The following is a 13,576-nucleotide window of genomic DNA, read 5'->3' as shown; positions in this document are numbered from 1 at the left end:
GAGGTGGCCAAGGGAGAAGTAGTGAGTGTTTTCCATGGTGGCCGGACCAAACATTTACAATAGTGACACCATCAGCCACCTCTGCACAACCAGTTTCTGCTGAAAATAAAATAAATAAGTACGTAAAAAGAACAGCTTTTGCACCTGTTTTAGTTCCTCATTTTGTGACATTTGTTCTTTCATTCAGGGACTAAAATGAGTGCTTTATTTAAATGCTTTCAGAATAAGGATTTTGCTGTAACATAGTCTGAGCACAACTTGTAACATGAGCTAAAGCTTCTTGAGACCGTCTGAGATCAAGACCTCTCCTTTACATTTCCCTTCATAAAGCAACGCCTCCCTGAGATCCCTCTCTGTTCAGCCCTGTGGGGAACCTGCAGTGCACTTTGGGTAATCCACATCCCACAATACCAGCTGCTAAGACACTGTAATAAAATTACTCGTGTCAGAGGAAGCTGTAAGTATTTTTGTGGAATGTGTGGCTTTTCTACTAAAAGAAACTGCACATAAAACTGGTATTCTCGTGATCTGCTGTTTCATCTCTTTTCTCTCCTACAGACTTTATACAAGATGTTTTTATGTATAATTCAATGGTGAATATGATAATCAGTTATGTAAAACTACTTGTCCACTACTGAAAATGTAAATATTCTTCCATTCATCATTCTGGCCCACTTGAAAATTCTTTGCAGTATTGTTTGAATTCAGCCACATTAGAGGGTTTTCAAACATGAACGGCCTGTTTGAGGTCATGCCAAAAGATCTTGATCTGACTTAAGTCCATTCCTTGACTAGGCCACTCCAAAACCTTTGGGTTTTTTGAGACATTCACCAGTGGACTTGCTGGTGTTTTTCAGATCGTTGTTCTGGTAGATAACCAAAGCTTAATGGCATGAACTCATGGTCGGCTGTTCACCTTAAGAATTTTCTTGTTGAGAGCAGAATTCATGGTTTCATCAATTACAGCAAGTCGTCCTAAAGCAGCAAAGCAAAAAGTTCAGCTTTTGTCTCATCAGTCCATAGACTATGTTTTTGGCAAAACTGGGACAAGCCTTTATGTTCCTTTTGCTTAGCAGTGGTTTTCGTCATGGATCGCATTTTGCAGAGTGTCTTTCTTATTGTTGAATCATGAACTCTGACCTTAGTTGAGGCAAGTGAGGCCTGAAGTTCTTTAGATGTTGTTCTGGGTTCTTTTGTGACCTCCTAGATGAGTTGTTGATGAGCTCTTGGAGTAATTTTGGTAGGCACTCCTACGAAAGTTTGCCACTGTTCCAATTTTTCTCCATTTGTGGATAAAGGCTCTCAGCGTGGTTCACTGGAGGCCCAAAGCCTTAGAAATGTCTTTATAAGCCTTTCAAGACTGATAGATGTCAATGACTTTGTTTTCCAGCTTTTGCTTGATCTGCCAATGATTTTCAGGATTCAGTAAGTGGTTTGTCTCTCTGGTGGCAACCATACAGTAGAAGGAAGCCTACTGACTTAATAAGTAAAGCATCTGACTGTCAAAAATGTATTCGTTTTCTGGTATCTGACAATTATACCAGATACCCCCCCCACCTCTCGGAGCTACTACAACCATATACACCTGCCCGTTCCCTTAGGTCCGCCAATCAGCAGCTCCTTAAGGTACCAAAAACTAAGTATAAATCTAAAGGTGATCGTGCTTTTGCTGTAGTTGCTCCAAAGTTGTGGAATGATCTACCCTTGCATGTTAGGCAGGCCTCTTCTCTCTCTGAATTTAAAAGTCTTCTTAAAACATATTTATTCGCTGAAGCCTTTGGCATTGATTAGAGGGGTTGACTCAATTTGTTTTGACATGTTTCAATTTATTTTAGTTTTTTAGTTATTTATTTTATCTTATCTCATTTTAATTTTCTTTACTTATGCTTTTAGCATGTACAGCACTTTGTGAACTCTGGTTTTATGTTAAAGTGCTTTATAAATAAAGGTGGTATGGTATGGTATGGTAATTAGGTGAAATATCTCACATTTTATCCAAATACTACTCTACTTCCCAGAGCTACATGGAGCTACTGTAGCTAATTATAAATGCCTGCCATGTGGTGTTTGTTAAGTATATCATACTGTAGGATTTTAGAGCTTTTGATTTGCTGAAACCAGCTGGTCCCGGTCCAAAATATATGCTCTGACAATGAAGCAAAACACTAAGCTGAAAAGAATAGTCATGTTTTCCACTAATAACATAAAAGTAATTTTTTTTCTAGTATGCTAAATAAAACTTAAAAGAAACGTGGGCCTCTTAGGCTTTTAGAAGTACACACTTGACTTAACTTGGATTTTGCAGGACTGCAAAGGCATACACACACTCACACAAATAAACACATACATCAGCACACAAAGGCTGACAAAGACTCTCACAAAACACATAAAAATACCATTACAAGGGGCTTTCATGCTGTTCTAAGGAAAGCAGCCCTGCCCACTGCGTGCTGCCCTTTGTGGGCTGTGGGACCCAGAATCAAAGAGCGGTGACCTGCACAGGCTGTGGCCCGCAGGCCTGCAGGGAGTCCTGCACTGACTCCAAACCCTGGTTGCCACACCATGCTGAGATCCTCCTCTCCTCTCCCTCCCCCCTGGTTGGCTCCGTTATTTCCTCATCTCATCAATCTGTCAGCTAAGCCCTTTGACACCACAAAACAATATGGTCCCAGTATTTTTTAGTGTGTGCCCTCTCTTTCAATATGGTCCCAGTATTTCAAGATTAGTCAGCTCACCCACGAGGTCTGCTCCCCAGTGCCTCAGGATCCAGGGTGAGTCAGCATGACGGCCTGAAAAGCAGTTTGAATTTTCCAATTTTTCCTGCAAAACCAACACATTTGCAAGTTCCAAACAGATCATGGGCTCTGTCCTAACATGGAATGCATACATTTTATAGCCTTGTTTAAGCTGGCTCATGTTTGCGTTCTGAACACGGGTGTGTTTGAGGCTTTGTGCAGATATGGCACCCCTGCAAACTGATTTATGCAAATATAATTCGATTCACATAAGAAAAACTGCAATTGCAGAAAGATAAACTAAAACATAACGAGACATGTAGTGATCAAGCAGCTGGCAACAGTGGGGAGGAAGAAACCTCCAGCAGCACCAGGGAGGGTGGGCATCTGCCTCAACCAGGCGAGGTTAAACCAAAAACAGTAATAAGAGTAACCAGAAATCAGGACGGGGGAGAGGACAGACAGGAAGAAGCACAGAACCACAGAAAAAAGGTTCACATTTTTTGCACGTAAAAGATTTTAGTTGCACTTTCTTAAAAAACTTAAACAACAGCTTAAGTTTTAAACGTTCATCGTACGGGTGGGTTTAGGGATTTGACTGCTAGAAAGTTCAACTGAGTTGGTCCCAGAAATGCTAATTAGTTAAACAAATTATTAACATTTTATTAATGTACAACAGCAGTTAAATGTTCCCTCTCATAGCACCAGCATTTCCAGCTCGAGTATGTTTCCCCAGATTTCAGTAAGATTCTAGTTTTAAGCTCCCTTTTCTGACTTTGTGTTTTTGCTTTTGGGATATCTGCCTTCAGCCAAATAAACAGCCTGTTTTCCATTACCTCTACCTGCCTTTGCATCCTAGATGTGGGTCCCCAGGCTCAGCTCATAACAATCAGAGCCTATAACTACAACAACAGTACAGCACAACAAATTATATTTGAAAATTATGAAAAAAAATAAGAAAAAGACAAGAGACAAGACAAAGTAAATTACATTAAGAGACAGTTAAGTAGATAAAACTAAGCAGTAATAAGCGAGACTTCTTTTCTGGCTACTCCCTTTAGGGGTCGCCACAGCAAATCAACTTCTTCCATCTCACTCTATTCCTGGCATCCTCCTCTGTCACACCAACCCTCTGCATCGCCTTCATCACTACATCCATTAACCTCCCCTGTGGTCTTCCGCTTTTCCTCCTGCCTGGCAGCTCGATTTTCATCCACCATCCCTGCTCTTTCACACATCCAAACCATCTCATCTTTCCTTTTCTAACTTTATCTTCAAATCAATAAGCCAAAACAATCAAAAAGAATAAAACTAAACATTAGTTTGCTCAGGAGGTAGCCTCTGATGCATCCATCAGGGTATGAATGTGTGCGAATGCGGGTTAGTAAGCACTTAAAAGCATTGAAGTATACAAGAATCAGTTAATTTACCAAATGAAAAATATGGTAAGTAATGGGCTCCAGTTCCAGGGCGCTCCTAAAATACATTCAGTGAAGAGAGGTTTCACATTTACATTTAAAACTTCTTGATCAGGGGAAGCTCAAACAAACTTCCCTGATCTCTGCTTTCTACAAACTTTATTTCTAAAAGTCTAAAGCATGAATCTGATGAGGAAAATATACAGTGGAAGACTTATTGGTCACCTGTGCATGTGGCTAACACTTCTATGAAATAAGAGAGCCCAGTTTTGAGATCACGCCTGCTGGACTATACTCACTCGAGAACAGACCATTCAGTTTATTTTCAAGTAAGGATGAAAGGACGACTCCAAACTATGCATGTCGCCTATTCACTGGTGATGCTTTTTAAAGGAAAAAGGAAAAAAAGACAGCAGAAAGAGTTGGAAAAGGGTGGAGGGGTGGAGCGCTGCATACATTTTACATACACAAGGCAGCAGACAAAGTGATTGTTGCTTCCCTGAAACTTTTTTTTCGCCCCTTCAGAAAACACTTTCCCTGCTGAATAGGCACCTATTAGTGACTCCATTATGGGCACAGGGCTCTTGAATGGCTCCTCACTGTGTGTCTTTATCATAGTCAGGCTGTGAATACAGCTGGCCCCCTCCTCCTGCGGCCCAACCAAGCTCCTTACAGCCTGTATTGATAGGTGCTGCCGTGCTGGTGATGATGGGTGAGGCAGCCATTCTCGCCCCCGTTGTGAGCTCCAGGTGTGGTGGTTAAGCGTATTGTGCTGCAGACTTTTTTTCTTTACCACTTGCTCCAATAAAAAAAAGAGAGAAGAAAAAATGGATGCAATGTTTTACATGTATTAGCTGATCTCCATAATGCCATTCCACCGCCGGCCCCTCCCCTCCTACCGCTGCACCCCAAAACAAGTCAGGCCTCTGGCGAATCGCTGCACACCGCCTCAGAGCCCTGTATTGTTGCTGGATTATTGAGGAGTTAGCTGAAAGAAAGAGGCAGCAAGAGTGGGGTGTTTGTACTTTATCTCCAGGGGAGACAGGGGCTAAAGAAGGAGCTTCTTTAGAGGAGTGAGTTACTGCGGCAAAAAGCCAAAAACACCTGCAGGAGACAAGCACAGGAAGGTCGAGGCAAGAAAAAATGCTTGCCTTCTTGCCTCCTCTCTGAGATACTGTAAACCAGCCCCCTCTGAATGGAGGCGCTTTCATTTATTGAGCCCTGTCACAACATTTTCACCTTGCTCGGTCTCTGCAAACGCCAACTTTGAAGTTATGTGTACGCATGTACTCGAAGGAGGGAGACGCCGAGAGTTAGCAGGACTTTATGATGAATATGGAAGCATTGTTCAGCCATGCTTACCTCCACAGGGAACCATCTGCTCCCTGTCAATGCATCACCTGCTCGTCTGAGCCGTCTCCAGGGCAACGAGGGGTGGGAGGGGGGATTAGGAGAGGTTATGGCTTTGATAGGAGGGGCCGTCGATGGGGACGAGGAGGAGGAGGTCACTGGTGAGGTGGGGGCCGATTGGAAAGAGGTTACTCGGCGAATGTCGTCCTCTGCTGGAGGTGAGTGTTAGAGCAGGGGGTTTACAGTACTGCACATGGACTGCAGAGACAAACCACGCTGAAACACTTGTTGAACGAATTATTTAAAAGACAAAAAAAAGTCCTGGAGCATTTATGAAGCTGACAGAAAAGCTCAGGTCCATTAAAATGAGGAAAAAAGCAAAAGTTTATGTTTCTCAGTTTGCAGGCTTTTGCTCAGAGCAGCTCTGCATGATTTACAGCTCAAAATAATCCTTATTTATCAGTTCATCTTATGCTGAGCTGTGCTACAGCCCTCTTAGTGCACCCTCTCTGACCTCTTTTAGTTCCTTTCTTTTTATGTCAGCTTTCTTCTCATCACAAACAGAAGGTTTGAAGAGCAGGTGGGTGGGGCTTCTGTCATTATAGTTATAGCTGTGTAACCTCAGACAAACTGACATGAATTTGTGCAACAGAAGCGAACCTGTATTTATGCAAGTTAAATGTATCGAATTTGGGAAAAAGTTTTTATACACATATCGTCAGGATTCGTCTGAAAATGAAAAACAAGCTAAGTGACGCTGTGTGAGAGCAGCTGGGGCTGTAGGGTTCAACTTCTCTTATATATAAAGATAAGGAGATGTAATTGCAAATGTAGGACTTCGGTTCTCTAAAATAATGTGCAAATTTTAGTATCGATCTGATAGTTAAATACAGGGCCAGTATTGCAGACACCTATACTGATACTAGTATCAATGTGTATCGATAACCGCATCGGTATCAATACTATCGATATCACTCATCGATTTCAAGCTTATGGCTGGTTGCTTGTGGGCGTTCCAACATCAAGTTACCTAGGTAACCAACTAATATATTCACCCAACACGTCACGTTCTCCCTCCCAAAGGGTAACATATTACGCTATGTGACGAATCGTCATTATGTTACGCTTTCGGCCACCCAACACGTTCCTATGTTACGCGTTCAGAAACAGGAGAACCATTTGGACTGAATCTACACATGTACATTTATTTTACTTTCTCATCACGAGCTTTGAAAAATACTATCTAACACGATTAATGTTATGGTTAGGGTTAAGGTTAAGGTTAGGGCTCGAATACATGGCTGGAACGTGTGTTGCCGCTGGGAGCGTCATTCTATTGGATTCCATCCACAATCGCACGCGTATCACAGTTATCTTTTGCATTCCAATGGGATGCCTCAGGATGTGACAAATCGTCGGTATGTTACACGTCGGGAATGAGAATGCTCTGCAACACTAGCTTTGCCAATAAATGGTATCCTGCACTCTCACTGGCAGTTACTTTAGTTGCAATCCTGGAAGGTAAGACAGTTTCATCTGCTCTCTGGTTGACACGTCGCTTCCACTGAGGATGCAGTGCAAGTTCTGAAAACATGTTACAGTAACTTGACTCAAGCTCTGGGTACTTCCCCTCCTCGTGCCATTGGCTGTTACTGCCAAGTATTCATATATTTCCAAAAAGACTGCCTTCAGGTATTTGATGTGAACGCACAGACTGAAAAGGGTTAAAAAGACTGAAACCGAGCATTTAGATCTAGATGAAGTCCGAGCATTTGGTTCACAGGGATTACTTGTACATATTCTGATGTCATTATTTGAAACTCAGTTAATCCGAGTACCTGTTCTACCAGTGCAACAATATAAATATATGATGAGAATTATGGAAAAGCTAAGTAGATACCATTTAATTCTTACTTTTATCGTACATTACGCTACATCACTTATTTTTTCTTTGAAAACAGAATAAATTTAGAGAAAAGTTAGTGAGATTTAGGTCAGTATGTTGGATGTCTTCAGAGCTCTTCAAGTCCCATAAAGTGAAGTTATCTCTAAAAGTCATAAATGGGCTACATAATGCATTAATTTCTGCAGCAGATAATTGCCGCTGATGACAGTTATTAATAATTTTTGTTAATTAAAAATGTCATTTTAGGATGTTTCAAGGTGAAACTGTAACTTGAATAGCTGAGCTCTTCATTGTAACGGTGACTGTGATATTCAGAGACAGCAAATAATATTTGGGTTTGCAAGTGCTTATCATTTTATTCTTTCTTGGGGCACATGTAAAGTTGGTGGGCTGTCATGGTTTGGTTTATTTAGAGGACCGACGTGTTGATTGTTGGGGGGGAAAGCATAACTTTAAAAAGTACTGATTTGGTTAACAGAAAAACATTTCCTTTTATTTCATAAGTTTACATACATATTCTTAATATGAATAGCAAATTGTCAAATTAAAGTATCCTACATCTTGCATGATTCACATCCCACAACATCTTTTCACTTCCATCTCTTTAAAAAAATCATACCATACATCATACAGAGTGAGGAAATTACTTGTCATATGTGAGCCTGATTAGCAGCTGCAGAGTGACTTTCCCTTTGTGTGTGTTGATGCAGGTATTATGACAGGCTGCATGAATGCAGATCAATCACAGGTTTCTCATTTAAACCACTGTCACCCGCCAAGTACAGCACGCTGCTGGCTCTGCCCGTGACGGCTGGGTAAACACAGACCTGAGGGCACCTCGAAAGGCAAACACGTAAGAGCTGATGCCTGGCTGATGAACGCGTCAGCCAGCAGTACTTGGAAATGTTTGGGACGTCACATTTGGGACTGTAATATGAACCTTAGGTCAGATAGTGTTTTTATTACAGGAAACCTACGCCAAGGAAATCTAAAATCCCCTGACAGATATCTATTTACTCACTCCATTGTTCAGGATTCATTTAAACACTATGGATTTAGCGACATCTGATTACTCCAGGGGATTAAATTACATTATGAAAACATGCCTGTTGAGACTGAGAGAACATATGTACAGACCTGTTTGAACATGAAAAAATCCACTCTTACTGTAGCTCCTCACTGTTTCATTTAACTGTCTAGCAGCATGCACACATACATAAAAATATTTAAATATTACTCCTTTTCTAACTTAAATTTGAGGTTATGTCTGAGTACCTAGCATCATTTAGACTTACATCATTAATCAGGATTTTTAATGGCTATAAAGAGGGACTATGTATGTAAGTGTGATTGGTCTGTGAGTCTGATGAACCTTACTTAAAGTCTCTGTAGTTTGTCATTTTCAAGAATTTAAAGGAATTGTGAAAAACCTCTTATTTACTTCTCAGCTATATTGTTCAGCCTGCCTTTGCACAGGTGGAGACATAATATTATCATATTTTTACTAAAAGTCATCATAAAGCTTGTGCTTGCTTTGTTGATTTGTGATGGTCATATTAAACATTTTGATGCAAACTAAGCAGAAAGCACTGTAAGTGCTGTGATGAGATTGAGAGCTGTTATTCGTCTTCCCCCCTCCTATCGGTTATGATCTGCATGTTGACCTATGGCTTCTGGTGGTATCTTCTTTGGCTTAACAAACTGAGAACCAATAAAAAGAGGAGTACAGAGGTCCACATTTGAGTGGTTTTATTGTCTGGGTCAGTGACCCAGCGTTTTGTGTTATTTTGTATTGTTGATTTCTTACGTTTCTAACGTCAAGCTTGTCCCACTTCATGCCTCTCCATGCTTCCTGTTTTATTTTGAAAGTCTTGTTTATATGTTTCTAAGTTCATTGTGCTTGGTTCTACTTTTCCCTGTGGTGTCATGATTATTTGAGCCAGCTGTTTCCCCAAGTGCTTCCACTTCCCCTGATCACCTCCTGTGTGTACTTAGTCTGTGTGTTTTCATTCAGTCTTTGTCAGGTCGTCTGTGTTCCTTTCTACCTCGTCAAGTTTCCAGGTTTTTCATGATTTTGGGCATGTTCATGTTTCTAGTTTATGTTTCTCTATCTCATAGTTGCTCTCATACTCCTGCACAAAATCAGTCCTAGTTTTTCCAGTTTTGTTTTTGTTTCGTTTTTGCCACTGTTCATGTTTCTTTGCTTTTGCATTCATGCAATCAGGATAAAGGATCACCTTTTGTTTAAACCTCAGTTCATCTCTCCTGTCTCCGCCCTTGGGTCCATTTCATAAATGCACTGTCCCGCCATGACACTTTGACAGTTTAGACAAGTTTTCATTTGGTCCAGAGGCAACTATTTACAGATTATGTACTTGGAATGACAAGGCACGCAGATGTTTTTGATGTTTTGATGTTTTTTCTCAATCTTGTGATTGTTTGCAATGCTAAGGATTTTCCTTTGGCTTCGGCTGAATCCTCTTTGGAAGACAGCAGAAATCCATGTATGGAGAAAAAACCTTCATTAGTTTTGCTGCGTGCTAATCATAAATTAAAGAGCTTGAAAAATAACAACTGCCTCATGATGTGCTAAGAAAACTTCGAGGCTCTTCATACCTGTGTGGATTGATGCACAGAGAAGCTAAAGTCTGAAATCCAGAATTTAGCTCCAACTGATCAGGTTTTGATCCACTTAAGATAACATCAGGACTCTTTGTGCAACCAACTCTCTTAATAACCTAACTACATTCTTCCAACATCATTCCAACTGCTATCGTGGCACAAATGTATAACAATAAACCACTAAGAATCAGTTTTAAGTTGATAAACCTGGGTTTGTGCCTGGGACTCCCAGGTGACGTGAGGAGAGGACAGGAGCTATTATCCACGCTTGAATGCTCACCTGGAGCCGCCCTCCCTGGACGCTGGTTCACTCAGAGAGAGTCTGAGTGACAGGTGAAAGTGACCACAACTGACAGAAGGAAACCACCTTTTGTGTTTGGTCACAGAGCCAGGGGAAGGCGGTGACCCGGGTCCCCCTCCCAACTTGCTTATCAGCCTAAGGCTAAGGAGGAAGGGTCTGGATGGATCACTCTTCACAACATCAATATGTCGAAGCCATATCTCCTCTGTTAGGCACCTCAGGTCTGCTCCTTAAAACAAACTTAATCTAATCTCAATCTTTACTATATTTGTTAAACAAGATGGCTTAAAAAGCCATTACAACACAGCAGCCACCTGTAGGTAATATTATCCCTCTCTGTTTTCTGCTGCGTGTTCTGCAGAGGTGACAAAACAGTTGTCAAGCCCATTACAAGCTTTGTCAGCACAGATATTGGTAGACTCAAGAATAAAGTGATAAAGTTTTCAATATATCTTTTAGCCTCAATTTCTCTTGGCATACACAGATGAATTGCAAAGCAGAAGATGTCACTAAAGAGAAGCAGATGAGTCAGGTTGGCATTTTGCAGCTAACACGCATACATACATTATGCAACAATACTTTCTAGTCAATATCAAAAAGATGTTCCTATTTTTTGGTCATGAGAAGACAGCACACTCAACCTGAAAATGCTGCAATGCTAATGCCAAGCAAGGGCCTGTTTTAACAAACCGAGGTCTACTTTGACTTACCCCAACATCAGCAATCAGGCTAAGCAGTCACAAATGAGCATTAACGTGAAAGAAACAGTGGTGACTGTTGATGTTTTCTGATTGGTCAGAGGGCCAAACTGTAATATTATAAAAATACATACAACACTAGCTAAAAGCAGCAGAGTGTAATTGGTGAAGATCAGCACACATACACCAAGTATCAGCATCTATAGGTTTTTAAGAAGATAAAATTCTTTTGAGTTTCATATCCACTACGTTCATTTCATCATCCCCCAGCAAATGTAATGTTGTATTCATTGTTTGCGTTTGTTTGACGTGTCATGTTCATTGTGCATCGACCGCGCAAAAATGTGTATCCTCTATGGAATTTTGCTTTAATCGCCTGTAAAGTCAGGCAGTACAAACACGTGCTCTGGATTATATTTTCATGGTTGTTCTAAACTTGGTTGCTTAGTTCTCGACTGATGTTCATCAGGGAAAGACAAACCTATACGCACTCCTGCTACCTATGCACTAAGGTCAACAGGCTTTTCCCATGAGTTTTCAGAGAACTGATTGGTCAGTATGTGTTTATCTTTTATATCTGAAACATAACCTGCTGCAAAATGGGTTAGGTTTTCCAGTATAAGTTAATATGGTGATTGACCCAAGAACTTGATAATAATGACTTCCTAGAGATAAACCTTATCTTATGGGTTATGTTACAGAAGGCAGCAGTGTGAAGCCAAGGTACGCCAATGAAACTGGATGCTGTAGACTGACAGATGTTAATGTTGTTTCTTAAAGAAAGAAGAAGAAATATTAATCACTTTATTGCAATAAAGAAAGTAATTGAAAATGTCTTTGTTATTTTTTGTTTTGTTTTCTTGTTCAAATAATCTGGTCACTAAATGGTGATCAGACACCCACATAGGAACAGGCCGCACAAGTATTTAAATAAATATAATAGTTAAAGGTTTTCTTATATATAAAATCACGTTTCTGTCACTTAGATTTCTTCTTGTGCAAATTTTGCATAATTCTTTTTTTGTTGCACTGTGAACTTTCTTCTCTGGACCAGCATGACCTTTGATGCATTATAACCCTGTAGTGTGGTTAGCCCAGTGTCTCGATCAGTTAGCTCCCACACATGTGCATGTGCATTATACACACCAAAAATATGCCGTCTCTGACATCTCCTTTCTTGCAGGTCAAAGTCCTCCACTTAACCTATTGTGTCACCACTGCTTCCTTACTACATGGTCTTTTTTGCTCTTTGTACTACTTCTCCTGCTCACCTCATGACTTAACCAGACCTGAGATTGGCCCCATCATGGTCTAGACTTTCTAAAACACTGTGAGGTGGTACTGGAGTGAGGCCTCTTCAAGTATAATATGCTGAAGAGTTACAATGGATTTGTTTGCCCAAGATGGCGAGAAACAGGTTTCCTACCCCAGTTTCAAATGGTCACCAAACTTACAAGTCAGTCTGTCAACATGCAAGAAGTGTCCCAAATACACAGTGATATCAGCCATTTGTTTCTACCGACTGTAACACACAAGTCCCCTTCCAAAAGGTGACAAAATCTGCATTAGGAACTAAGCTGGGTTGGAGGGAATACAGAGACTGAGTCTCACCTGAGTCTATTTTTAAATTTAGTTCATTTTAGGTACCACGCCCACTTGTTCAGAGATAGTTTGCTGAGTCTTTTCCAACATAAAACACATTAGAAAGCTCATTTTCAAAGTTTTTAGTTCTGCCTCATCTAAAGGAACTTGTTCACACTGGCACCAAGGGTCTGAAACATACACTATTAACTGTTATAACCACTTATAGTTAAGGGGCTGTTAGAAATAAGCTAAAAGTACCACCACTCAATTGACCATTTGTTTCACTTAAAACTACCAAATTTCATGGCAATCCAGCCAATAGTATTGGGATTTTTCAGCTGTCCACTGAATCACACTGCTAACTTGCCTCTCAGTATATTCATCAGACTTTCTCATTGGATAAAAAGTTGATCCTGGGAGAGTTCCTGTCAGGGCCACGTGTAACAGGGGACATGACCAGGGAAAGGGATGACTTTCTTGGGTGTAAAATTCAATTATCCAGCGGGTGAGCGTGGCTGAGCGTGTCTGTTGTGAGCGGCGGGCGGACGGCTGCCCGTTCCCAGCATGCGACAAGGGGGTTAAGAGCCACAGAAAGGCTCCCATTATTCCGAGTGAGAACTGCCCATGTGGCTGGCTGCACGGCCCCTGCTCTCATTCACTCTCCTTTACAACAGCGCTGCCGAAAGCCTCCAAGTTTCATTCTCTTTTCCCTGCTCCCACTCCTTTTTTCCCTCCCCTCCCTCTCTAGCTCTCCTCCTCTCAGAAAAGAGTCTCCACAATGCTGCTGGAAGGCTGAAGTGGATTCTTCAGCACCCCTGTGGACTGTGCACATGTGGACAACATTCACAGGATGTCTGTCAACTAGTCCATTAATCAGCAACGTCTTATGAAAGCACAATTAGGAGCCTCACAACTCTATAACCGATTATCATCTCTAAGCACCCCTGCTACTCCTCCTGCAC

Source organism: Mchenga conophoros, linkage group LG17, assembly GCF_057382185.1.
Source record: "Mchenga conophoros isolate Kocher_MC1m ecotype Shallow Benthic linkage group LG17, M_conophoros_male_GT1.1, whole genome shotgun sequence".
Classification (NCBI taxonomy): Eukaryota; Metazoa; Chordata; class Actinopteri; order Cichliformes; family Cichlidae; genus Mchenga; species Mchenga conophoros.
The sequence above is the reverse complement of the archived record's forward strand: the minus strand, read 5'-3'. Positions refer to the sequence as shown.